The sequence below is a fragment of the Zalophus californianus genome, chromosome 4, assembly GCF_009762305.2.
Source record: "Zalophus californianus isolate mZalCal1 chromosome 4, mZalCal1.pri.v2, whole genome shotgun sequence".
NCBI classification, from domain to species: Eukaryota; Metazoa; Chordata; class Mammalia; order Carnivora; family Otariidae; genus Zalophus; species Zalophus californianus.
In genome coordinates, this window is record NC_045598.1 from 119,649,025 (window position 1) to 119,674,082 (window position 25,058).

At 37.4% G+C, this 25,058-nt stretch overlaps 1 protein-coding gene and 1 pseudogene across 6 annotated transcripts in view; both read right to left on the minus strand.

Moving 5' to 3' along the window:
- The window catches only part of TOX (thymocyte selection associated high mobility group box), a 299,411-nt gene that overhangs the window by 54,387 nt on the left and 219,966 nt on the right, over positions 1 to 25,058 (minus strand). The gene's annotated exons all lie outside the window — the stretch shown is intronic.
- On the minus strand, positions 4,779 to 5,358 carry LOC113914422 (annotated as a pseudogene).

Here is a 25,058-nt window from a genome sequence, read left to right on the forward strand (position 1 = left end):
TTTCTTAGGAATAATGCACTCCAAGAGTCTATGAGAGGAATGTAAATGTTGATATTATTTAAGTCCCCAATTTGATTACATATTTTTGCCAGGGATTCAATTAATATGTAAATGTATACACCAGAACGAATGCGTGGGTAAATTTAATAATCAAATTTCATTTATTATTTTCCTAAGTGCATTTCCAAGAGAGAGCTAAATTATTTGTTGTCCAAACAAATTAAATAAATCGTTTCTAGGTGATCTCCTCGTATGTTCTATTCATTATTTAAAAACGGGTATTTTAAATGAATGTCAACATTTTTGCTATTAGACTTAAGACTGATAATATCAAAAGAGGGGGAAATATGGAAAATATATCCATGCAAAGCACATGCTATAGTTTCAAAGATTAGAAAAAAGTGAGGTTCAAAAGAAAGATGACATTTTTATGAAAATATATTTTTATCCTCAATAAGGGGTGAGAATAACTTGATTGAACCTAGTTTCCTTCCAAAAGGCAATGTGAATAAATAAGGCTCAGATTTCTTCACAATACACTAAAATGGGACATTTGTCATTTAGTTAGGATAAATAGTAATTATAAAACTAACTATCACAGGAGAGCAAGAGCTCTGGGGTACAGTTCATTAGATATTTGCCAAATGGAGAGACATAGCACTCTCTAGAACCACCATCCTTGGGAAAGATTAAAACCACCTCAAAAAAACAAAAATGCTCACAGGAGTTTCCATAATACCTCACCATCTTCCTCCCTCAAACTGGGGTCTCTCCCTCACTGTGGACCCTTCCATGAATGAGACCCTCATTATACAAGAGATTTGATGTGTTAGAGGAAAACATCATTGAAAGTTTTAAAAGTCATGGCAAAAAATTATATTTTTAATTTAACTAATTAAGATTTTGTATGCTCTCCCAGGGATGAACCGAAGATCAGACAGTGACGAGCAAAAAGCCACAAAGGGAGGGAGGACCCCCAGCTTCTCAATGTCCTTGGTGTCTGTGCCAAGTCCTGGCCCTCTTTAACTGAACTTGATTTCTATTTCTGTCACATCCCCTAGATGTAGAAGGCATCTGAATTGCCCTCCTGTGTGGGCATCTTGATTCACTTTTATAAAACAACCAAACAAGCAATTTTACACCATTTTTTAAAAATTTCTTTTTCTTTTTCTAGATGAGAGGTAGTGCGTTGTAGTGAAGGGAATTCTGCTCATGACATCATCAGACTGGTTCTGAATCTAATGAGTTGTCTTGCCTTTATTTGACCCTCATTTTCAATCTCTGAATTAAGGCTAACAATTTTTCAACAACAAATATTAATTGAGTGCCTACTTTGCACCAGGTACTGCTGTAGGTACCACATAAACAACAGTGAGCGAACACACTGAATGAAATCTCTGTCCTTACAAGCTCACTTTCAAGGGCAGGGAGGGGATAAACAATAGGATAAATATTAGATGTGGTTTGTTTGATAATGATACATTGTAGGGAGACAAAAAGGAGAGAAGTGTACTGACCTTAAATGCTTGCTTAAGCATGGAGGAATCAAGATAAAGACTATGAAGATGTTCTGGCAAACGTAAAAGTTATTTTTGTGGTTTTTTGGTCACCTGGGTCACCTCTTGTGGAAGATGCAGATCTTTTATCTTTTGTTATCATCTGGAGTCACTTTCCTTGACTAGTTCTAGTTCTTGGTGAGCCTCTGACATAGTTGTGGCCAAACATTCTGGTAGCCAAAAGCTTGCATCTATGGAGACCTTTTCTGGGAGCAGCTGGGCAGCTTAAGTCATAGAGCACAGGGTTTCACTGTGAGAAAGGCAATAGCCCAGATAAAGGTTGAACTTATTACCCGGATGTTAATGGCTCCCTGATCACAGATAATGGGCTAACTGGTAGATACAAAGTTCAAAAAAATTTAAATACATAAAAAGGTATTCTAGGTCATACTATACTCTTCTCTCCCATCAACTCTGTACACATAACCCCTCCTTTGGATTGCAACAATGGCCAGAAGGTTATGGCGTATAGTGACACACAGTTGGAAAGATGTTCCACTCAAATTGAGGCATCCGTGTCTGATTGCTTCATGCCAACAAGATTTGTCTCCTACTGTTACTGTTAAACTATCAACGTCAGTATTATCAAGCTGACCTTGTGCTCCAATGTGCCCTTGAGGGGACTCCTCTGCTTGGCTCAAATAAAACAAACATGCAAATGTACAACAAGCAAGCTTGTCTCTTAACTGACAAAGAGCATCTCTCGTTAATTCCAATTAATGGCAGGATATGGAGACCGACTAAAAGCTCCGTCTTATCTGAAAGGGTTTGGGAGACCATCTGATCAACCCTCTGATTCCCAAAATACCTGAATTAGCAGTTCCTACAAAATTGTACACCTCTGTTAAGAGGAGTCTGTGAGTGGCTCCGGATCTACCTATGATTAGAGTCAATGAAGCCCTTGATTTGTATAAATTGTGCCTTTTGCATCTGCACTACAAAGCGTAGGCAGTGCTTTGTTCATGGGACTATAATCTTATATTAAAGTGTACTCAAACATGCTAATGTCTGTTCACATCTCTGCTTTGATGTGCCCAGAGAAGGGATTGAATAATGTGCCTTATTTTCAGAATACTTTCAAAGGATTGTGTGCATTGAAACAAAAAGAATAGGTTGGAAAGATAGGTGATAAGAAAATTGGGAAATGCTATGAGACATGCCCTATGGGAGTTGTGCTTTATCTATGGGAAGTAGCTCTGGATATTTATAGCATCAAAAGTCAGCTGAAATGGTTCTTTATACTATATTTAAACCTGAAAATTTAACTGAATTTCATACTTTCCACTGCAATGTTAATGGGATGCTAGTAAAAATGGAGATGTCAAGTGGAATAGTGACTTCTTAACATCAGTTCAGAAAGTGACATTTGAGTTCATTTAGAGGCTCTTAAATCATTAGATACACATGACATTCACTTAAAAGTACATCTCAAGAAGCAAAATTAAAACCTTGTATTCTGCTTGGGCCCGATAGCTTTCCTATGCAGAATATTTGTATGTTCCCAAGTTACTGGGGACTTCAAGAAAAGTACAATTTTAAATTAGCATTTTATTATGGAAATCTTTCAATAATCCTTTTAATAATGTATTATAAAACACTAAAATAGCATGAAACCAAGATAGGAAAAGGTTGGAAATCCTCTTCTATTGAGTATAATATTAATAATTTGGTAAAATCAGTCTAGGAAAATTACAATGTCTTCCAGTTCTTTTAAAGTGTCTGACTCTGTAAGTGACCTTAAGCTCCTTTAAAACAATTAAAAAATTCAAATATTTGTCTGCCAAAATTTTATAGCATGTTAGATAATGGGATGAATTTCGTTATATGCAGTCTCTGTATTTCTGGGTATACCTAATTTAGTTAATATTAACATTACTCATTTATGCTTTTATACACTTTGAGTTATATAAGGTCAAAGTCTCAAAACCAATCATAAAAACTAGTGACTGTTATTCATGTTAATATAATAATGCTTTCTCTAAAACAACTGCCACTAAATTTCATTATAAAAAGTTATTAAAAGGGTTAAAAACCTATTAAGTGTCAAAGAATTTGCCTGACTCAAACTTCTAATAAAGAAAGAGAATAGGCTTTCTTTCTGAATTATTTAAATCTTTACTGACTGTGCAATGAACCATGAAATTAGAAAAGTGTTATTAGAAGTGTTCTCTGGTTTTTATAAAAGTTGGAGCCCAGAATGTATCAAGCCACAGTCTTTAACTAGACTAGTTAAAGCAGTAGGTTTTTAATCCCAAATACATGGCTTCTACTGATATAAAGGTCATAATTAAAACTCTATCCTGTAACTTGGTGATAATGAAATTACTATTGGAGAAGAAAACATGTTCATTTAGAACATATGGGCCACATGTTCTAATTTTAATTTGGACAAATATCTTCAATTTTTTTGATTTTTCAATGTCCACTAACATAGACCCACTCAACTAATAATTAGGTTTTAATAGTGACTAATTTTAAAGCACTAATGCTAACATTTTGAATTATCTGTCACTTACAGGTTTAACATCTATAAAATATATGTTGAAATTAGATAATTATAGCACAAAAAGTTAAAACGGATCATAATTCTGCATGATTATAACCCTGTGTGATAATGGCATAAATTTAGGTTTCAATAATAAAAAATAGCAAATATACCTTTCACATTTTAAATCTATTTCTCCAGGAAATTACATTTAGTACAACTGATTTGAATTGGTCTATACCTGACAGGCAGGTAACTGTCCACACCACCAATCAAGTCTCAACTGCTCAGTGCTAGCCTTTGGTAACTGTGGGTTGTTGTTGCTCTTTTATGTGAGCAGTCATCTGATTTATACAAAGATGTAACAAAATTTAAAATGATACAAAATATCAATTTCAAAACAACATCAAAAATTAAGTGTATTGGGGTGCCTGGGTGGCTCAGTCGGCTAAGCATCTGCCTTCAGCTCAGGTCATGATCCCAGGGTCCTGGGATTGAACCCCACGTCAGGCTCCCTGCTCAGCGGGGAGCCAGCTTCCCCTCTCCCTCTGCTGCTCTCTCTGCTTGTGCTCTCTCTCTCAAATAAATAAATAAAATCTTTTTTAAAAAAGTGAGTGTATTTACCCATACTCAGCTCATAACAGCGCAAATAGGTCATTGGACTGATGTATGCTATAGTATATTGCTATATGAACTGGCAATGGAAAAAGTTGGTGGAGGAAGGCAGAGGAACATAATCATCTGGCTCCACAATCATCTGGCATCTGCTCAGTGTTGTATCTGTGGTTAGAAATGATGGGAACTCTGGAGATCTTCCCATTCTTTGTTTAAGGTCACGGTCAACTGTGCCCACAATATAACACCTAGGCTGACTTACTCTCTGTACTAAATGGTCGTCTGCATAGGTTCCTTTGTGTGGCATGATAATAATTCAAATCTTGAATCCTTGGCAATCCTTAGAGCCACTTGATCCTTTTGCCCCTATTTCTCAATTTCAGCCATCACAGTCAGTTATAGAAGTTATAGAAGATACACTTGGCATATGGAGTAGTCCCTCATTGACTGTACTAAGTCAAGTTTGACTTTAATGGAAAGGTTGATAAAGTAGGTATCAACCATGATGTGGTAAGGTGTGCCCAGCTGTGTGTGATATTGGAAGAATAAGCAGGAAAGATATTGGAAGACTTCTTTTTCCTTGAGTGCACTGGGATCTTGCTTTTCTTTCTTTTTAGGTTTCAATCTGTCCTTCTCGTTAAGCCTCTGATCTCAGAGACTAAGCATTGGCTTCATGGTCAAATACTTCCTCACTTTCTTTTGCTTCCCCGTTCATGAAGCACTCTTCTTTCTGGTAATTGTGTTCTTAAGTTCTTTTATTAATTATATCTACGACTTACTGGTCCTCCTTGATATACTAAGCACAGAGCCCTGTTTAACCCTCACAATAACCAGGTGAGACCATCACACCCATGAAGGACCAAAGGCTCAGTGAGGGGGATCCTTCAGCTATTCAATAAGTGGACCAGCTGGAATTTGTCACAAGCCGCTTGACCTCCAAGCCTGTATCATTACCATGGCATCTCTGTTATTGATCCAGTATGTGAACTGATATTTTTAGATGTGCTTTTTAACAAAGGATGGTTGGAAGAGCTTGCTGGGGAAGACGCAGCTAGAACCTCAAACGACTGACTTTAAAGCGCTGATGCTTTGGGTAGGAAATTCAGCTGGAAATGTGTTACTGAACACTTGCTCTGTGCCTGGTACTATGATAGGTCGTAGGGGAAATAATGGCCGATAAGACCATCCCTATGATCGAAGAGCTCACGGGGTAGGGAGACATACTGTAATACAAGTCAGGGGGCATTAGCTGCCGTAACCAAAAACGCACTGCTATAGAGACTTGCAGAGGACGAAGTGTGATTTCCGCCGGGACTGAAATGTGCAAATAATGTTGCAACAGGGAGTCTGTCTGCAATGATTGAAACTGCTGTGAGCGCCGTGGAGAACTAAGGATGCTTTTTAAACAAAACAATCACACAAAAGCAGAAATAGACCAATAAAAACAGAAAACAAGCTGATGGTTGCCAGAGGTGGAGCAGATGCGCAAAATGGTGAACTCTGAATGGAGTGGCGGATACGGGCTTCCAGTTATGGAATGAGTAAGTCAGGGGGCGGGGGTTGGGGGGTGAAAAGCACAGCACAGGGAATACAGTCAATGGTACCGTTTTGGCATTGTATGGTGACAGGTGGCAGCTAGCTTGTGGCGAGCCCAGCATAACGTATAGACTTGTCCAATCACTCTGCTGGACCCTGAAGCTAACGTGACATCGTGTGTCAACTATACTTCAATAACAAAATGCTTTTTAAATAGGAAGACATTTGAAAAGTGGGAATAAATGGGACTTGAGCTCTGAAGGCAATACAATGAACACTAAGATACATCATTTGATTATTGGACAGTCAACTCTACTTGCTATAGTTTCACAAAAGTGACGGTTTGTCTAAGATACTGTGAAAAAATTGAACAAAACTAAAATCATCGTGTGGCTTTTCCACTCAATTAACCTTAACCATTCAGTACACAATCAAATCATATTTTTAAAAAACTGTGACTGAGAGCAATCTGATAGTTTGGTTTCTGCTTGGGAATTAGCAATTTGAGTGTCCCGTGTTTTACCTTTAAGTTTTAGGATTGCTAGAGACTTTGTAGTTTCAAACCTATCTGTCAAAATATTCTGAAGTATCAAGTTGTTCTAACTGAAAGAAGCCCACGAAACACACTAACAGTTGATGCTACTTTAGCAGAGAGACCATTTTATCAAACCCTAAATATGGGCCTATAGTTTCAAAAAGAACTTGGGTTTTTACACTGGGTCCTGAAAAACATTTATGGGCACACCAACATAGTCATTTGGATTGGGATCTCTGCAACATTCCTTTCATTAGTTACCAATGTTGCCACATAAACTATGCTTTCCTTGAACCACTGACTCAAACACTTTGATCAAAACTTTTCTTAAAAAAAATAAAAAAAAACAACTTTTCTTGATATTTGCCCCACTTGTCAATCAGTGCCATTCACCTGTTAGTGACGGATATTATGGAAGGAAAAAGAAAAATAAAACACTCTGCAAGGGAGGTGAGAAGGCACAAGTTTTCTGTGGTCTAGGCTGGGCTCCTGGATTAATTATGTGAATGCTTCACAACTCTCTGAGACAAAAAGGAAAAGTACAAGGAATATAACACAGATGCGCTGTGGGGAATGAGTGCTGAGTGGACATCATTTGCCTAAAAATATATTTCCTTCCCCTCTCCTAGTAAAAGACTAAATGGATGCTTGATGGGTTTATGAGGGCTGGTATCGGGAACTTTTAACAGAAAAGGAGATCTTTCTGCACATTACATTCAATTTTTGATGAAGACAACTTTTTCCACCTGCTTAATCACTAAGTGGTGTCTCTCCTACTTGTTCTCCCTGAAGAATGGGTTGGCTGGGACTCTGGGGAGCCGTTGACCTTAAAGCACAGTAGGTGGTGCTTGCTAGGACATGGCCTACAAAGAATTCATCCACATGAGGGTGATGAATCCATGTTAGATTATAATAATTCTAATGTGGACCCTGCCCCGACAGGGAGGCTATCTTAGAATAAGAATTCAATTAAGTTAGCAGTAGATCTCAATATTCATGCCCATAATCTGGGTAACATCATTTCAGTAAAATGTCTAAAAATTCCCAGGAAAGTGGGTGTCCTTTTTAATTAAAATTTAATTTAGTGTCTTGGCATTTTGTTTTGTTTTAATTCTTTCTGAAAACTGTTCTAGAGCGCCTTTGACTACTTTTCTGCCCCAGTTCAACACCTGATTCTAAATGAAATGGAATAAATATTCGTTTTATCATGAATCTTGAAGGATTTCAAGAACATGAATTTTTCTCTCAATAATCCTTTTGCCATTTTGTAGCTGTGGAATATGGACTTATTGTTCGCTGATCTGTGGACATACCCTTTCTGGTGAATGCATTTTTTTGGTAAAGATTTATTTATTTATTAGAGAGAGAGAGCATGAGTGGGAGGGGCAGAGGGAGAGGGAAAAAGAAACTGAAGCAGACTCCCTGCGGATTATGGAGCCTGAAATCATGACCTGAGTAGAAATCAAGAGTTGGAGGCTTAATATCGCTCAGGCACTCCTAGTGAATGCATTTCTGATCTTTAAAGTGCTATGTGCAAAAAGAAAAGTAAAATAAAATAAAGTAATAGTTAGCTGAGAAGTTTGGTTGGATTCTTGTTAATAAAGGTTTTAATCTGCCAGGGGGATTTTTTTTTTTAATTAGAAGTAATATTCAACTTGTTACTTTATTATTTTATTTCCTAAATTTTAGTAATAGCATTGACATATTTTGACAAGAAAAAAGGACTACCATCACCTCAGATAAAGCCTAAAAGTCTATTTTGAGGCTAAATCCATATACTAACAGAGCTATTTAAACAATAAAATCCTGTATCATAAAAGTTTTTACTTGCATATACTTACATAGAGATCGTTGTATGAGAAGCTACACTAACTGACATACTCATCAAGCTTTGGCTCAAAAGGAAAGAGCAACAGGAACAAAGTTCTGGACATTGGAAAGGATGAATTTTTGTAGGATTGGCTTAATTGCTAAGCTGATGAACCCCAAACATTTCAATGCCACCAGAATAAAAATTATTTAGTATGAGAACTTACTGCAACAAAGTTACTGATAAGAACAGCTGTCCTATTAGAATTTACTTTTGGACACCTCAACTTTTATTCTTTCTATTCTTTTCTTATGCAATGCCAGGGAAGAAGCTTAACTTAGTGCATTTTTTTCCCAAATGATACCTTGCATCTGGAAGAAGTGTTGATTGGCAGAGTGGCGGTTTTGAATATAATTAGAATCTTACTCACTGGTCAGTTATGTATATTGATACTTGCAACTCTGCTGTCCTTTATTCCCTGATAATAAAATAACCCAAATAGCAATGTCGAATCAAGGGGCTGTTAAGAATGTTAAATATAGGTGCCACTGCAAGGCAGGATATTTCTTGTAAGTTATGAAAAATGTACTTTGCTCATGGGTAAAATGTAGTTTAAGGATATGGAAATAAGTTCATGGTTTTTCTATACTGTATTTACAATTTTGTGTCTAAAACATAGTTAATATCTCTAGCATAATTATATGACCACAAGAGACAGCTCCAATAAATGGGAAAAAATCTCAATTATATTGATCGACTGAAGGAAAAGAGAAAAACTCGTATCATTGAAGTTTAGAGCCTATTACAAGGAAGCAAGAAGAATATCTACCCTGCAGTTTTTAAATTTAAAACAATCTGATCATTTTTCTGCATCTACATTTTATAGAAGCTAATAGAATTTTTCAGTTACAATTTATTTTCTAAAGAAAAAAATTGTTCTCAGAAAAGACAGAAGTCAGAACCTTAAAAAAAAAGTGTATTATATTTTATTTCCCCTTTCACAGGCCAGGGGTATTTTAGTTGAGGACTATAAATATTTGTATTTTAATGTTTTCCTTCTTAAATGAAACAGTTAGGGAGATAGCTTTTGGGGGACTTATGTTTCTTGCATCCCCCCACCAGAACTTTCCTTGGATGCTCACTGCATGTTACACAGATGCAGCGGTGGCCTGGATTTGATGGGGGAGGAGGGCAGGGGGAGCAACAGAGGAGGGGGTGGGGGGCACTGGAGGAAGTAAAGGGACAGGGGTCCGGATGAACAAGGCTCTACCCTTCAGTCTCTCAAGGGCAACCTCCTCAGAGAGATTTGCCCTGATAAGCAGTTGAATACAGAACCATTTGGTAAAGCCCCAAGCTCTCCCAGAGAGTTCTGGCTATTGTTTGTGGATTCTCATGCTAGTTTTCATGCCAGGAAATTATGGTACAGAATTACCAACTGACAATGGGCCACTTTGACTGGCTTTTCTGTGGGTAGACTGATGAGAAAGTTATTTCTTGTAAGTCCCAGGTGATTATTAAATAATTAATAGAGGATCAAGAATGGAGGGGTCTTCATCCACCAAACATGACAGAAATTTTTGGGTAAGGTGAGACTAAAACCATGACTCCTAGTCTTCAAAAATTTTCAAATTCTAGGGTAAAATCCTTCTAAGATACTTAAAGATTAGTATTTAGAATTTCTCAACATACTAAAAACTTAAGAAAGAACTCAATGAAAATAAAAGTACAACAATAAAATTTGTGAAATGCAGCAAAAGCAGTGTGTTGACGGAAACTTTACCATTAAATACATGTATTAGACAAGAAGAAAGGTCTAAAATTAATAACCTAAGTGTTTCATCTTAAATCAGAGAAGGGGGCGCCTGGGTGGCTCAGTCGTTAAGCGTCTGCCTTCAGCTCAGGTCATGATCCCAGGGTCCTGGGATCGAGTCCCACATCAGGCTCCCTGCTCTGCGGGAAGCCTGCTTCTCCCTCTCCCACTCCCCCTGCTTGTGTTCCTGCTCTCACTATGTCTCTCTCTGTTAAATAAATAAATAAATAAAAAATCTTAAAAAAAAAAAGAAATCAGAGAAGGAAAAGCAATTTGAGCCTAAACCTAGGAGAAGAAAAGAAATAATAGAAATTAAAGGTGAAATCAACGAAATTGACAACAAAAACAATAGAAAAAAAATCAACAAAGCCAAAAACTGGTTCTTTGAGAAATCAATAAAATTAATAAACCACTGGACAGGCTGACTAACCAAAAAAATTTGAGGACACTAATTACTATATCAGATATGGAAAAGGAGTCATCCCTACTGATGCCAAACACATTAAAAGGATGATAAAGTAATGATATGAAAACCTCTAGACTCACACATTCAATAATTTAGATGAAATGGAACAACTCCTTGAGATTCAAAAACTACCAAAACTCATACAAAGAAAAATAGATAACCCAAATAAGCCTGTATCTATTAAATAAATTAACCAATAATTAACAATGTTCCAAAAAGAATCACCAGGTCTGTGTAGTTTCTAACAAATATTTGTGGAAGAAATCATACCAATTCTCCATAATATCTCCAGAAACAGAGGAAACACTTCCTAACCCATGTTACAAGACCTCAAATTTCCTAATATCACTATAGATTAAAAACCTGACAAGAAAACTACAGACCAATAACTCTCATAAAGATAAATGAAAAAATCTTCAATAAAATACTTACAAGTTGACTCTAATGATGTATAACAAGAATACATACCACAAACAAGTAGAATTTATTCTAAATATGCAAAGCTAGCTCAACATTACAAAATCTATCCATGTAATCCAACACATCTCCAGGCTAAAGAAAGTGGGGGGGGGATAAAAATTGATGTTAAAGGTACAAACTTGTATCATGTAGTAAATAAGCCACAGTGATCGAATGCACAGTATAATGAATATCGGCAATATTGTACTATAATTATCACCACAATGGCAATCATATTGTAATATATAATGTATTAAAGTAACACATTTTGCACCTTAAATTTACACTATGTTATATGTCAAACATATTCAATGAAAAAATAGGCTAAAAAAAATCATATGATCCTATTAATAGATGCAGAAAAGGCATGTGACAAAATCTAAACCCATTAATGATAAAAAAACCTTTAGCAAAATAGGAATAGGAAGGAACTTAACTTCATTTTAAAAATCTACAAAGACCTTTCATCTAACATCATATTCAATGGTGAAAAACTGGATGTTTTCTCCTTAAAATTGGAAACAAGGCAAAGATGTCCCTTTCACCACTCTTATTTAATGTTATACTGAAAGTCCTAGCTAATGCAATAGGACAATAAAAGGAAATAAAGGACTATACAGCTCAGAAAGAAAACCGTCTCAATTTGCAGGTGACATGATTGTCTATGAAGAAAATCCCAAAGATTCAACAACAACAACAACAATAACAACAAACCTCTTCAAAATAATAAGCAAGTAAAGTAAGTATGGAGGATTTGATGCTTTGCTATATATGAGCAGTGAAAAATTGGAATTTGAAACTTAGAAAAAGTTACTTACATAGCATCCCAAGAATGAGATATTTAGGTATAAATGTAACAAAACATATACAGGATCTACATACAGAAAACTATGAACACTGAAGAAAGAAGAAAAAAATAAATGAGATCTAAATAACTGGAGAGACATTCTGTGTTCAAGGATTGAAAGACTCAATATTGTTAAGATTTCAGTTCCTCTCAACTTGATCTATAGATCCAACATAATCCCAATCAAATCTCAGCAAGCCATTTTATAGACATAAGAACACTTCATAGATATAAGAAGTTTACATGGAAAACAAAGGACCTAGAAGAGCCAACAGAATACTGAAGAAGAACAAAGTTGGAAGACTCAGGCTACCTGATTTCAAGACTTACTATCAAGCTACAGTAATGAAGATAGAATGGTACTGGCAAAAGAATAGACACATGGATCAGTGGAACAGAATAGATAGGCCAGAAATAGATCCATACAAATATAGTCACTGATCCTTGGCAAAAGAGCAAAGGCAATTCAATGGAGAAATAACATCTTTTCAACAAATGATGCTGGAACTATTAGACATACATATGCAAAAGAAAAAATGTATGAGATGTTTCATTCAGTACTAGAGGGAATGGAAAATGGTACACTACTTTGGAAGACATTTTGACAGTTTCTTAGAAAATTAACATAGTGTTACCAAACAATTTAGTGATCACAATCCTAGGTAATTACCCAATTGATATGAAAACCTATGACCCCCCAAGAACATGCACACAAATATTTGTAGCAGATTTATTCATAATCACAAAAAAAATCCTTTAGTAGGTGAATGGATAAATAAAATCTAGTATATCCATACAATGGAATATTTTTCAGTGATAAAAATAAATGAGCTATAGAGCCATGAAAAAACATGAGTGAATCTTAAATGTATATTGCTAAGTGAAAGAAGCCAGTGTATTTTCAATTATATAACATTCTGAAAAAGGCAAAACTAGATAGACCGTAAACACAGATGGTCGGCTGTTCAGGAAGAAGAGGTGATTAAATAGATAAAACAAAGGGAATTTTTTTAGGGCAGTAAAACTATCCTGTATGATGTTGTAATGGTGGATATAGGACATTACGCATTTGCCAAAACCTATAGAACCTTACGGCACACAAAGTAAATCTTCATGTATGCAAATTAAAAAAATATTTAGGAGGTTGGGGAATCCCAGAATGGAATGAAGAATAGGACAAAAGAGTCTTTATGTATTGCAAATCTATGAAACAATCTCAGTAAGGAGATGGGTAAGAAGTTGCTGACCTAAGTAACTTTGGACATGAGTAGTCTATCAGACAAAAGGCAAAAGGAACTGTGTGTTAGCACTGTATCCTAGTTGATAAAGTTGTTTCCCACAGGAGTATGGGTTACTAATTCTGATACTGCTATAGATGGTACCTGGAATGGGACAATAAAGTAAATGAAGAGTGGACAGTGGGGCCAGGCTTCTCACTGTTGTTGTGGGAGGTTACAGATAAGCAAGGGCAGAAGGCTCTGTGGCAATGGATTAGAGTTAAAGACACCAGTATGAAGTACTATTTAGCTTATTATAGACACAGATGGCTACATACACAAACCTTTATAGATGTGTGTATAAATACAGGTTAATATTCATGCATATAGCCCCCTGCTCTGTCAGCTGAGAGAGGTCCTGGGAGCAGTGAAGCCCCAGTAGCAGTGAGCCTACTGAGTGCCCAGATCTGAGTTTCTGATACCATTCTCTAATAAAAGGAACAAGTGCTCCTTGGAGAAAAGGCTGGTTCTAGGACAGGAACAGAAAATATATAAGATGAACCTGCAGTATTTTGTAGTGACAGAAAATAAGAAAGTGTCCAAAATACAAACACACACACACACACACACACACACACACACAGAGTCATGGGTGTTTGTTAGAGGGATACAGAAGCCAACTGGAAGAGCTCCCAATAGCCAAGCTGGAACAATTTGAGATGATAGATAGATACATACATACATACATACATAGATAAACAGATAAAATAGTATTAGATTATAACCCAAAGTATAAAAATAAATACCCATGAGTTCATAATGAAAAAAGTAAATGAATGGATAAATAAACAAATGGGAGAGAATAGACAAGTCTCCAATGCAGAAGAATTTCAAATAATTTATATAGATACTCACCTTCAAGGCTGGGGATCATAACTCCCCACTCCTTAAATGTGAGCTGCACAAAATAACTTTCTTGCAAAGGATGCAATATGATAAGGGAGAATTAAAAAAAAAAACAAAACAGTATCTCTACAGTGCAGAGACCTGACAAACACTACTTCAGCCCCATGATCAAGGTTACCATCAACCATGATAAGTTATATTGATAATACGAACCCTTGGCATGATCTGATGAGAATGGTACTTTATGGTTTCCTTCTGGAACCACATTACTCCAATGTAATCATGAAAAAAAACATCAGATGGATCCTGGTCAAGGGACATTCTACAAAATACCTGACAATACTTCTTAAAACTGTCAAAGTTGTCAAAAACAAGGAAAATCTGAGAAATTCCCACAGCCCAAGAGGAGCCTAAGGAGATATGACAATGAAACATAATGTGCTATCCTGGATGGTATCCTGGGGACACAGAAAGGAGACATTAGGGAAAAGCTGAGGATATCTAAATAAAGTATGGACTTTAGATAAGAATCATGTATCAATATGAGTTCATTATATGTGACAAGTGTACCATACTCACATAAGATGTAAATAATAGGGGCAACTAGGTCTGGGGTATGTAGGGACCTTCTGTACTATCTTCACAATAATTTAGTAAATTAATAACTTCTCTAAAATAAAAATTTTTTGTTGTGTTGTTTAAACTGGTCTAGTTTTACTGCTAGTAGCTGAGCTATACGCTAACCAAGAATCAGATATATTAGTTCCCAAACCTGTTTGTGCCATCATACTTATTAATGCAATTGCAACATTTATTCAAATAACATACAAACTGATTAAATCTGCATGCATGCAAAGAGAATTGTTTCTGTATAAATCAAATTTAATGCTCTGGAAAGACTGAATAAAGATATGCTACTTAAAAACTTCCTGCCTAATTATGACAGAATGATACCGTTAAAGATTTTAAAAAATATTGCAAGCATGTATAAAGAATCTTCCTTCAGGTTGTCTCATAAGAATCTTTAACTTCTCGCACTGTTAAAGAAATTGAAAGAGAAGAGAAAATATGAAAGAGTTTTATGGCTATGATTCATACTACAAATTGCACACAGGGCTGTGATCATAGGCCCAACACTGAGAGAACCTTGGTCCTCCCCCAAAATGACTCGATATTGACTTGCTCATCTGCTCTTGTGGCCAAGTAACTATTGTGTCCTGATCTTCCTACTACCTTCCAAAAATCTTAGTTGGATGTAGAAAGAAGTTCTCTGCAGATTACAATCTCACATGCATGAATCATGGTGAGGCTGAAAATGTTAGCCCTGGAATTTTGTCAGCCTCCCCTCCCACCAAGTGCTCACTGTGCTGGCATTGGTTGGGAGTGTTCAAAAATAAGGTGCTAAAACTTCTACTAAACATCTGTGGAAGATACTAGTAACATACTGCATACTAGTACAGATCTTCTTCGATAAACCACAAGTCAAAAATGCATTTAACCCCCAAACTACCAAACATCACAGCCTAGCCTAGCCTACCTTAAAAGTGCTCCAAACACTTAGAGTAGCCCACAGTTGGGCAAAATCATCTAACACAAAGCCTATTCTCTAATAAAGTGTTGAATACTTCATGCAATTTATTGAATACTGTACTGAAAGTGAAAAACAGAATGGTTGTATGGGTACAGAATGGTTGTAAGTGTATCAGTGGTTGACTGGCACGATCATGTGACTGTGGCCACTGCCCCTGCCCAGCATCTCGAGGGAGGATTGTACGACGTATCGCTAGCCTGGAAAATGATTCAAACTCAAAATTCCAAGTACAATTTCTATTGAACGTGTATTGCTTTTGTACCATCATATAGTCAAAAAATCCAATTTTACTTATTTGAGAGAGAGAGAGCAAGAGAGCGTGGTGAGGGGCAGAGGGAGAAGCAGACTCCCTGCTGAGCAAGAAGCCCGATGCAGGGCTCGATGTGGGGCTTGATCCTGGGACCCAGGGATCATGACCTGAGCCGAAGGCAGAGGCTTAACCGACTGAGCCACCCAGGCACCCTAGTTGAAAAATCTTAAGTTGTACCATCGTAGGTTGGGAACTGTGTGTATACTAGTAGAATATCTGACTGTGTTTGTTCTTTGCTCTTTTTCTTTCTTAAGATTTTATTTATTTATTTGAGCGAGAGAGATACAAAGAGAGGGCACAAGTGGGAGAGGGGCAGAGGGAGAGGGAGAAACAGACTCCCTGCTGAGCGGAGAGCCCGATGTGGGGATTGATCCCAGGACCCTGGGATCATGACCTGAGCTGGAGGCAGACGCTTAACGGACTAAGCCACCCAGGCACCCCTGTTCTTTGCTCTTGAGGGAGACTCTACTGAGCTGTCTAGCTGCTGAGAGTTTCCATGAATACTGGCTATTTCTCCTCCACAATCTGTTTAAGGGCAGAAACCAGGAATTTCTTGAGTGACTTGTCACTTCTGAAAAGAACACATAACATGAATGCCTGGCTTTTCTCACCATGACAGATGAAGACCTATTATTGGCCAAGTGTTACAGGATGTGGACCCTATCATCAATCACATCGAACACAAACAAATTTCGAGAGTGTTCTTTTTACCTGACTAGTGAGTCTACTGTGAGGGACTTCATCCGTCTATGCCTGGCATACATTCTACGGGTTTTCTAAGTGCTGTAAGTGTATTAATGAGTCCATCCATGTTTTTGTTTTCCCTGGTTGATTTTTAAACTTTGCTATTAAAATTTTCTTAAGGGAAATTTTTTTCATTTCCACAGAAATACAGGAGTGCCTTTTCAGAATGATGGAATTTTTATTTTGTTTTGGAGAAGGAAAAGTGTGAAGGGTGTTTTGAGTGTGTGTGGGTAGATGGTGGTAGGAATATATGTGTTCCCAAGAACATTTTGGCTTCCTAAACACTTTGTGAGCACTAAGGTAATGCTGGTTTCTGGAATCACCTACTTGAGATATTTCTGAGCCAAGATTCAAAAGCCAGAGCCAAGAATGAGAATCATGTACTATTTATTGAGAGAAGAAAGTCTATTTGTATTAGACCCAATCCCCAAAGAGGGATGTCTAAAAATGGCAAAAAATATTGCAAAATGTTGAAGGCAAAATTAATTTTTATTTACTTGTATTTACTACACAGATATGATGCCATTAAGAATGTTTAGGAGCAGAAAAGAAAGTTGCAAAGGATACAAAAGTATGCAGTGTGTCCAACACTGGAAGGCTGGACTCTGTTATCTCTAAGAACTCTGTAGATTGTGTCTTTATCTTTTCCACTCTGAAGCTCTAAGCATTCAAGAGGAGGATTCCTGAATTTCATTCGTCCCAGGAGCCAATGAGCACATAGAAGGCCTTTTGAGTCCAAACACAGTTTATAGTCCCTTTCAATAGTACTTTTTAGTGTTTAGGACTAAGTACAAGACCTTTCTGGTGGTGATTTCTGTCACTGCTTCTGCATCACACACAGAAAGCCTACTAAGGAGACATTCTTTTATTTTTTTACTTATTTATTTATTTGTTTGTTTGTTTGTTTATTTATTTATTTATTTATTTTAAGTAGAGATAATGTTTCCTAACATGGTGAGCAAGCAGACATGTTATAGATTCTGCAATCAAAAACGTATCTTCCTTAGAAACTCTTCTGAAGTCATTTGAAGACCTTGGGGATGAAGATATGTGGGTTGTCTACCAAGAGAGGAATGTACTAGCACAGAGTAACTCAATATTTTGCACCTTCTCTCTGACATAAAGTTTCTCAAAGATGATGTTCTGGGGTCAGTGATTTTTTTTTCTTTTAAGGGCAGTCTCCGTGATAGTGTAGACTCAGAAAAGTGATTTTCTTTTAGAATAGTAAGACAGACAAAAAATAGAGCACTAATAAATTTAAAAGTCCACAACTTGGGCACATGGGTGGCTCAGTTGGTTAAACGTCCAACTCTTGATTTTGGCTCAGGTCATGATCTCCTTGTGAGGGCGAGTCCCGTGCTGGGCTCCGTACTCAGTGTGGAGTCGGCTTGAGATTCTCTCTCTCCCTCTGCTCCTCCCCCCTGCACTTCCTCGTTCTCAAATAAATAAATAAATCTTAAAAAAAATAAAGTCCGCAATTTATAATTTCATGGTTGTGCATTAGAATAATTTAAACCCAAATCGTCTGGTTAAATATCTTTAATATTTTTGGTGATACTCTTTGGCAGTTGGTTTTGTATCCAAAGGAGAGAAAAAGGCAAGAGCAGAGGGTGTAGCTCATGCCCTGGTGAAACCTCGGGAAGGATCAGAAGTTCTGGATTCTGCTCTAAGTTAGCCACAGTTAGCAAACACAAGTCGTCCCTGAGCTTCAGTTTTTGTTCTTTAAAATATGGGGGCATGACTAGGTGATTCCTGAAGTTTTCCTATTTGGGTACCGCGGTTCAACATATGTATATTGCATGAATTGCAAAAGAATGAATGCACAGCTTTAAGTCAGCTTCATCAAAGTTGTCACTGGTGCTTAAGACAGGCAGAACTAGCTCTCAAATTCTCCCAGATTATTCTTTTCCCTGTATGCTTAACCCAAAATAGTTAATAAAGTTTCCAAGAATGCCTCATTTTTCTGTCAGGTCATAATATTTAATTAATAAACTTGTTAAAGAGATAGATATTTCATACACTGAAACGTTTCCACAAAACACACATGGTCATGTACAGTTTGTTTTTTATGTCTTTTTTTTTTTAAAGAAAAGATTCTGCTGCTGATGTATTAAGGGGACGCTAAGTACCCCCGAATGAAAATACAGATATTTATTTAACAATATATGATAGAAATTGTGTGTGTGTGTGTACATACATATCAGTCTGAGTTTCATCATGAGAACAAAGTTGTTAAATAGGCCAATATTGGGTATTGGTGAGCCGAACAGAAAGCGTTATGATTTGAGGTGGCCTATACAAGTTCCCCAGACTCAAAGTACCTTTGGTAAAAGGCATCTTTAAACAATCACTAATTTGTATTAGTATTTTCCTTTTTTCAAATGGGTGGGGGGTGGAAATGAGGCAACTGTAAATATATGAAGCCGGCCACAATCATTCATATCTCTGTTTGAATTACTTTAATCTGATTACTTTCCTCTTAAAGTTGATGGGATCAGTTTCACTGAGCAAATGTAATTTTGCTCAGGAGAGGAGGACAGGGGTCCTTTTCCGTGGGGCAAAAAAAGATACAGATGCCAGCCATGTGCGGCTAGCGGGTAGCATGAGGGGGTCTAGGAGCAGAAAAGAAGGACACTTGAAAGGCCGGGATAAAAACTCAAGTTTGAGGGGCGCCTGGGTGGCTCAGTCGTTAAGCGTCTGCCTTTGGCTCAGGTCATGGTCCCAGGGTCCTGGGATCGAGCCCCGCATCGGGCTCCCTGCTCAGCGGGAAGCCTGCTTCTCCCTCTCCCACTCCCCCTGCTTGTGTTCCTGCTCTCGCTGTCTCTCTCTCTCTCTCTGTCAAATAAATAAATAAATAAAATCTTAAAAAAAAAAAAACTCAAGTTTGAGCATTTTCATTCTACAATGATTCATGCCCGACACTGCTGGGTGGAAGGAAATAGTTACAACTTGGCCTAGCCAGTTCTATTTTTCTCCTGGAAATGCAAATAAACATGAACAATATACTTTCAGACATGCAGAGAATGTTCTGAATTCCAATTAGTAAAGTCTCTTCAGTATATTACATTTTGAACTTTTAGGAAGAGGCACATTAATAATTTAGCTTTGAAGTGAACTAAAGTGAAATGATGTAGAATTAAAAACATCACAAATGCTGCTGAAATATTTATGGAGACTGTATTTTGACTACAGGATCACATTTATAGAATGATTTATGCCCCAGTTTCTGAGATCTCAGTTTACAAAAGAAGTCAAAGCTGAAACCAAATTTCACAACTGTGTTTCTCATTACAAGAAGATTTTCCATGTGTCTTCCTTTTTATTAATTATTACAATGATGCGTGTGGATGGTCCACGGCAGCATTATATACAATTTGCAAATAATTCCTCTGTAAACATATAAGAGATCTTGACGTGGTCTTTATACATTAAAAACTGCAACAGGGCAGGTGCATGCAGCTGAACATAATAAAACGCATCAAATGAGAGAAGAAAAGCACCAGTGTAGCTAGTTACGGCAGTGCTTAAGGGAATGTGTGGTCCACAACGGTCTCTAAACTTTATTAATTCTGCACCAGTACCCCCGGATTATAGTAAATATATTCACTTTCCCAATCTTGGGAAACAGAGACTCAACGAGTCTTTTTAATAACTCCAACTTTGCCTGCTGTTGGCACACACGGTTAGTGGAATCACAGCACTGCACATAATCCAATAAAGCTTCCACCACCAAAGATATATGTAATCAAGGATCTGAAAGAACATCCTCTAGGTTAGATTCCGTCTCTCTTAACTTGTACTTCACAAAACAAACAGTCTCTTCAGGCAGAAAGAAAACATATGTCTGTCATCCAGAGCAAATATGAAGTCGTGCAGTGTAGTAAAATGTGTAGGCCTAGCAAACACTTCTTAATCCCCGTTAACAGCCTCTGTTTCATTACAGAAGTCGATGAATATGTGGGGAAAGACTACATGTTTAAAAAAAAAAAAGCTGCAAAACTCTCCAATTGATTTTGCCTGTTCTAGATATTTTGTTTTGATTGCTCAGCGTCGTGAGGGTAGCAAAGGTCCTACCTTAGGTTACCCTCACTCTATTTCCAAGGTGGTGGGGGGCGTGGGGTTAGTGTTTGAGAGAATCAAGCATTGACATGTCAGGTGTCCGAAGGTTGCCAGCAACTTGTGCAGACAGACTCACTCTTAGATTTCAGAAGAATTCAGATTTGAAATTCACCACTAGCAGTGCAATCAATTTTCAGGTTTATACCATCTACACCAACAATGCTTTCCCCCTCTTTATAGGAAGGTGGAACCAGGCAATGACTTAAAGTCAGGTGGTTCTTAGAGGAAAAGAGAAAATCGAGAATTTCCTTTACCCTCCTTAGGTTTATACCATTGTCAGAAGAATGGGGAAAACCACAGATGGCCAAGGCCGAACATCGTTCTTCAGAGAAGATACTCTAACATCCTTTCTTAAAATCCCAAGTACAATCTTTTGCAAGTCAAAGAAATTTTTAGGGTTTAGGTCCATCATCTTTCTTCACAACCATACTTATCATTGGGGGGTTTACCCATATTTCTTTTAAAATTTGTTCTGAAAGAATGACTTAGTCCTTAGATGAATGTTGGGATACACTGTGTCATTTGAAAATAGAGAAATCATCAATCATATTCTATTTCACAGCAGTGACACCAGAGCAATGTGTTCTTGGCCTGACACAGTCAGCTTGCTTTGTCTTTGATAAAAATTCTATTTTTCTGTCCGTTTTTGAGTCTTGTAACATTCCCAGTGCCCTTCTACAGCTTCCAGGTTTCAAGGCTGAAAAGGAAATAAGCCTTTGTAAAGGCATTTGTTGAGAATATTATATTCTTTGCCAGTAGACAGATCCTCACATAGGAATTGTGTTTGGGTAAATGCAACAGAAGGAAAATGAATAAAATCTCATTTCCATTAAGAGCTACATTCATGTGCAAAGGCCTCCAATTAGAATTCTATAGAATCTATGATGCTTTGATATTTGGTACAGAAATCTTACTAGACTATTGGCATGATAACTAAGAATTTCTGTGTTTCTATGGTAATTTATTTTAGATACTTTTGCCATCATGGCTAAAATGAAATGTCAATTAGTGCATATAATTTAGAAATTGCACTCCAGTCTTCCAGAATTTTAAGTAAAAGTCAGATGTTCTCCCAACGGAATAAAAATTAATTTTCTCCAAACGAGCATTACCATATTTCAAGGAAACCTTTCTAATTTTCACTTAAGGACTAAAAGGAATTACCTAATTTTGTGAACTGGAGATTATGTGAAACAACATATTTTTAGTCATTGTTATTATCTCAAACAAATACACTTTACTACAAATGAAAAAAATATATGCCCCAAGAGTGATCAACCATGTAATCTAGCTGTCTAATAAATTCTTCATTGTGGTTGATTAGTCCTTCGGGAAATGCCACATTACGTTCCCTGCAAAAATCAAGGGACTGGCTTGCACCAAACAAAGCATTTCTTAAAAACAAAATAAAACAAAACCACACAAAACAGTAGGGTTGTAGCTGACCAAATCACAAAACAAATTAGGCTTTATTGGATCAACTTTTTATGACGAATCTCAGGATACATAGCTCAGTTGATTGCTAAGAGTTAAAAAAATATTTTCTCTGGTACCACCCACATGGTATGTCATCTAGGCACTGGGGCAACCTATTTCTGACACCTCTCTCTCTCTAACTCTTTTTCTTGTAAGAAACAGCACTGAATAAATTTATGTTTTATTATCACCAGAGTCCTTTAAAACTGTTCAGATCTATCTTGGAACATTCAAAAAGAAAGACTGGTCCTTCAGGAAATTCACTTCTGAAGAGAACTAGAGCAGCTTACACGGCGACTGGTCTAGAATGAGATATTATTCTTGGGGCTGGAGGTGTGTAAAGGCAGGTACATGCTGCCCTGAAGAGAGCAGGAAAGACAAAATTGTGCCAGTTGCTTCTGTATGCCCGGAAGTCAGAGTCTTGGGGGAGCAAGGTCAATGATGGTGTTGCAGAGGAAGGAAAGGACTGAGAGGAAAAGGTACAGCAGGATCCTTAACATCTCCAAGCTTGAGGGCCTCAAATGTAAAATGGCGGATAAGAAAACCCCACCCCACAGAGCTGTGAGAATTCAATAGTGTGTCAACAAAGGTAAGAGACTGTTATTACAACTATCAGCTGGAGAGAGTTTTAATACACTGAAGACTTTATTTTTGTATCTCGGGGGAATACTCACGAGAACAGACCAAAAGGGTGACAGATGAATATCCTCTTAGTGGATTTTGGGTGGGTTATTGTGATTATTTTTTTCTGGATGGGTTATTAAATAACAGGAAATGCAGGCATTCTCTCTCTCTGCTAGAATAAGACTCTAAAAGCGAGACACGCCAAAGCAAAATGAGAGAAACAAGGCTTGTGAGTGGGATGGTGAGAAAGCACATCGCAAACCATGAGCTGAAAGTGTACTTGCATGTACCTAAGATCGGCCTTGAATCTTATTACAAATAAAACTTCCATGCTATTTGTCTAAGTTACTTATGCTCTGATGCAGCATTACTTGCCAAGAAGCAACTGGATCTATTGGGCATATTGAGAGCTACTTTTTACCAGTTCAGCTGCATATATTGAAAGTATCTGTGAGCAGCTACTCTAAAATGTGACTACTCCACCAGCTATCCTCTAAAGGAAAGAATAGCCAATTGATGAATTTATTCAATGAATAATTATTGTGGCCTCTTGCACAGAAGGCATTGTGCTAGCGCCTGGGGTTGGGGGGCGTTGAACTATAAAGCTGGAGAACACAGATCCCCAAACTTTAGGATGTCACCACCAACAAAGTGTCTTCAAAGTGATGGAAGTCACCAAGACTTATTAACTTTTAAGGCTTGTTTAATGAGTACATTGCAAATACAAATACTGTCTTGCTATCAGCCCTTCATAAAAGAAAGGACGTGTTAATGTTAATGAAATTAGAAGGACGTCTCTGAATAGAGAGTTTTCCTCTGAAGAGAATAAATTTTGCTTCATGAAAAACATTTCATAGGTTTTCCCTATTTTTGTGAGGAGCAGTGAGAACACGAGGGCTCATGAGCACCCATCCTTGCATGGACACGTGAGAACCACTGACTCGGAAGCTAAGAGCTCACACACCAGTTCAGAAAAATGACAGGTAAGCCAAGCCATGACATCAAGACCAGCTAAGGGTCTGTGGTCAGTATCACCCAATTTGATTACACATCATTTCTATTTTAAACTGCTCTGTAAAGTGGATAGGGAAGGCATGATAGTCACTTTTCTTTCAGAGGTGGAAACCCATACTCAGAGAGGTGCAGTAATTGGCCTGAGGGTCACATAATTGAGAAACTGTGCCTAAAACTCAGCCGTCCCACTCCGGTAGCCACTTCACAATGCGGTGAATATCCGGTGGACCGTGACAGGAAGGGAAAACCACTCCCATTCTCTAGCCTCACAATATTATTACTGCTGTCATTATGATGACATTACGTATGGAATATGAAAGTCTTAACTCACACCTTTTGTTTGAAATCTTAGTTCCCTGGACTTGCTACCCATTCTATGCCTTGCTTCACATTGCCTTCACCTTGTAGCTACCATCACACCGGACAAAAATAGGGAAATAAACAATTTCAAATGGTGTTTGAGAACAATCCCTTCATGGTCAAAATTGCCTTACCATCACTCTGATTTCACAGTAGCTCTAGCTTACTCCAGAGAACTTGACAGGATGTGTTCCACCGAGGCTGGCCCCTGCTTTGTTCTGCAACACTCTAGGTGTTTGAGGGCATCTATGTCTACACAATCAGACCGATTTCACTAGAAACTGACCCATTTCCTCTAAGAACACTCAGCCAATGTTGCTATATTTTTGAAAAAAATTTGAAAATGCTAGTTCTAACTCAACACAAAAAAGACCTTTTAACAACAGACTGTGTGGTATTGGGATGGACTGCCATGCAAAGAAATCAGCTTCCATCACTGAAAATGTTCAGGTACAAGCTTGACAAACGCAGGAAGGAGATGTAGAATATATTGTTGCAACAGGGAGAGGGTTAATTGGACAATGTCCCCATCAACTCTAAGATTCTTCAGTGTCCCATGCAAGCTTTATATAGTGACA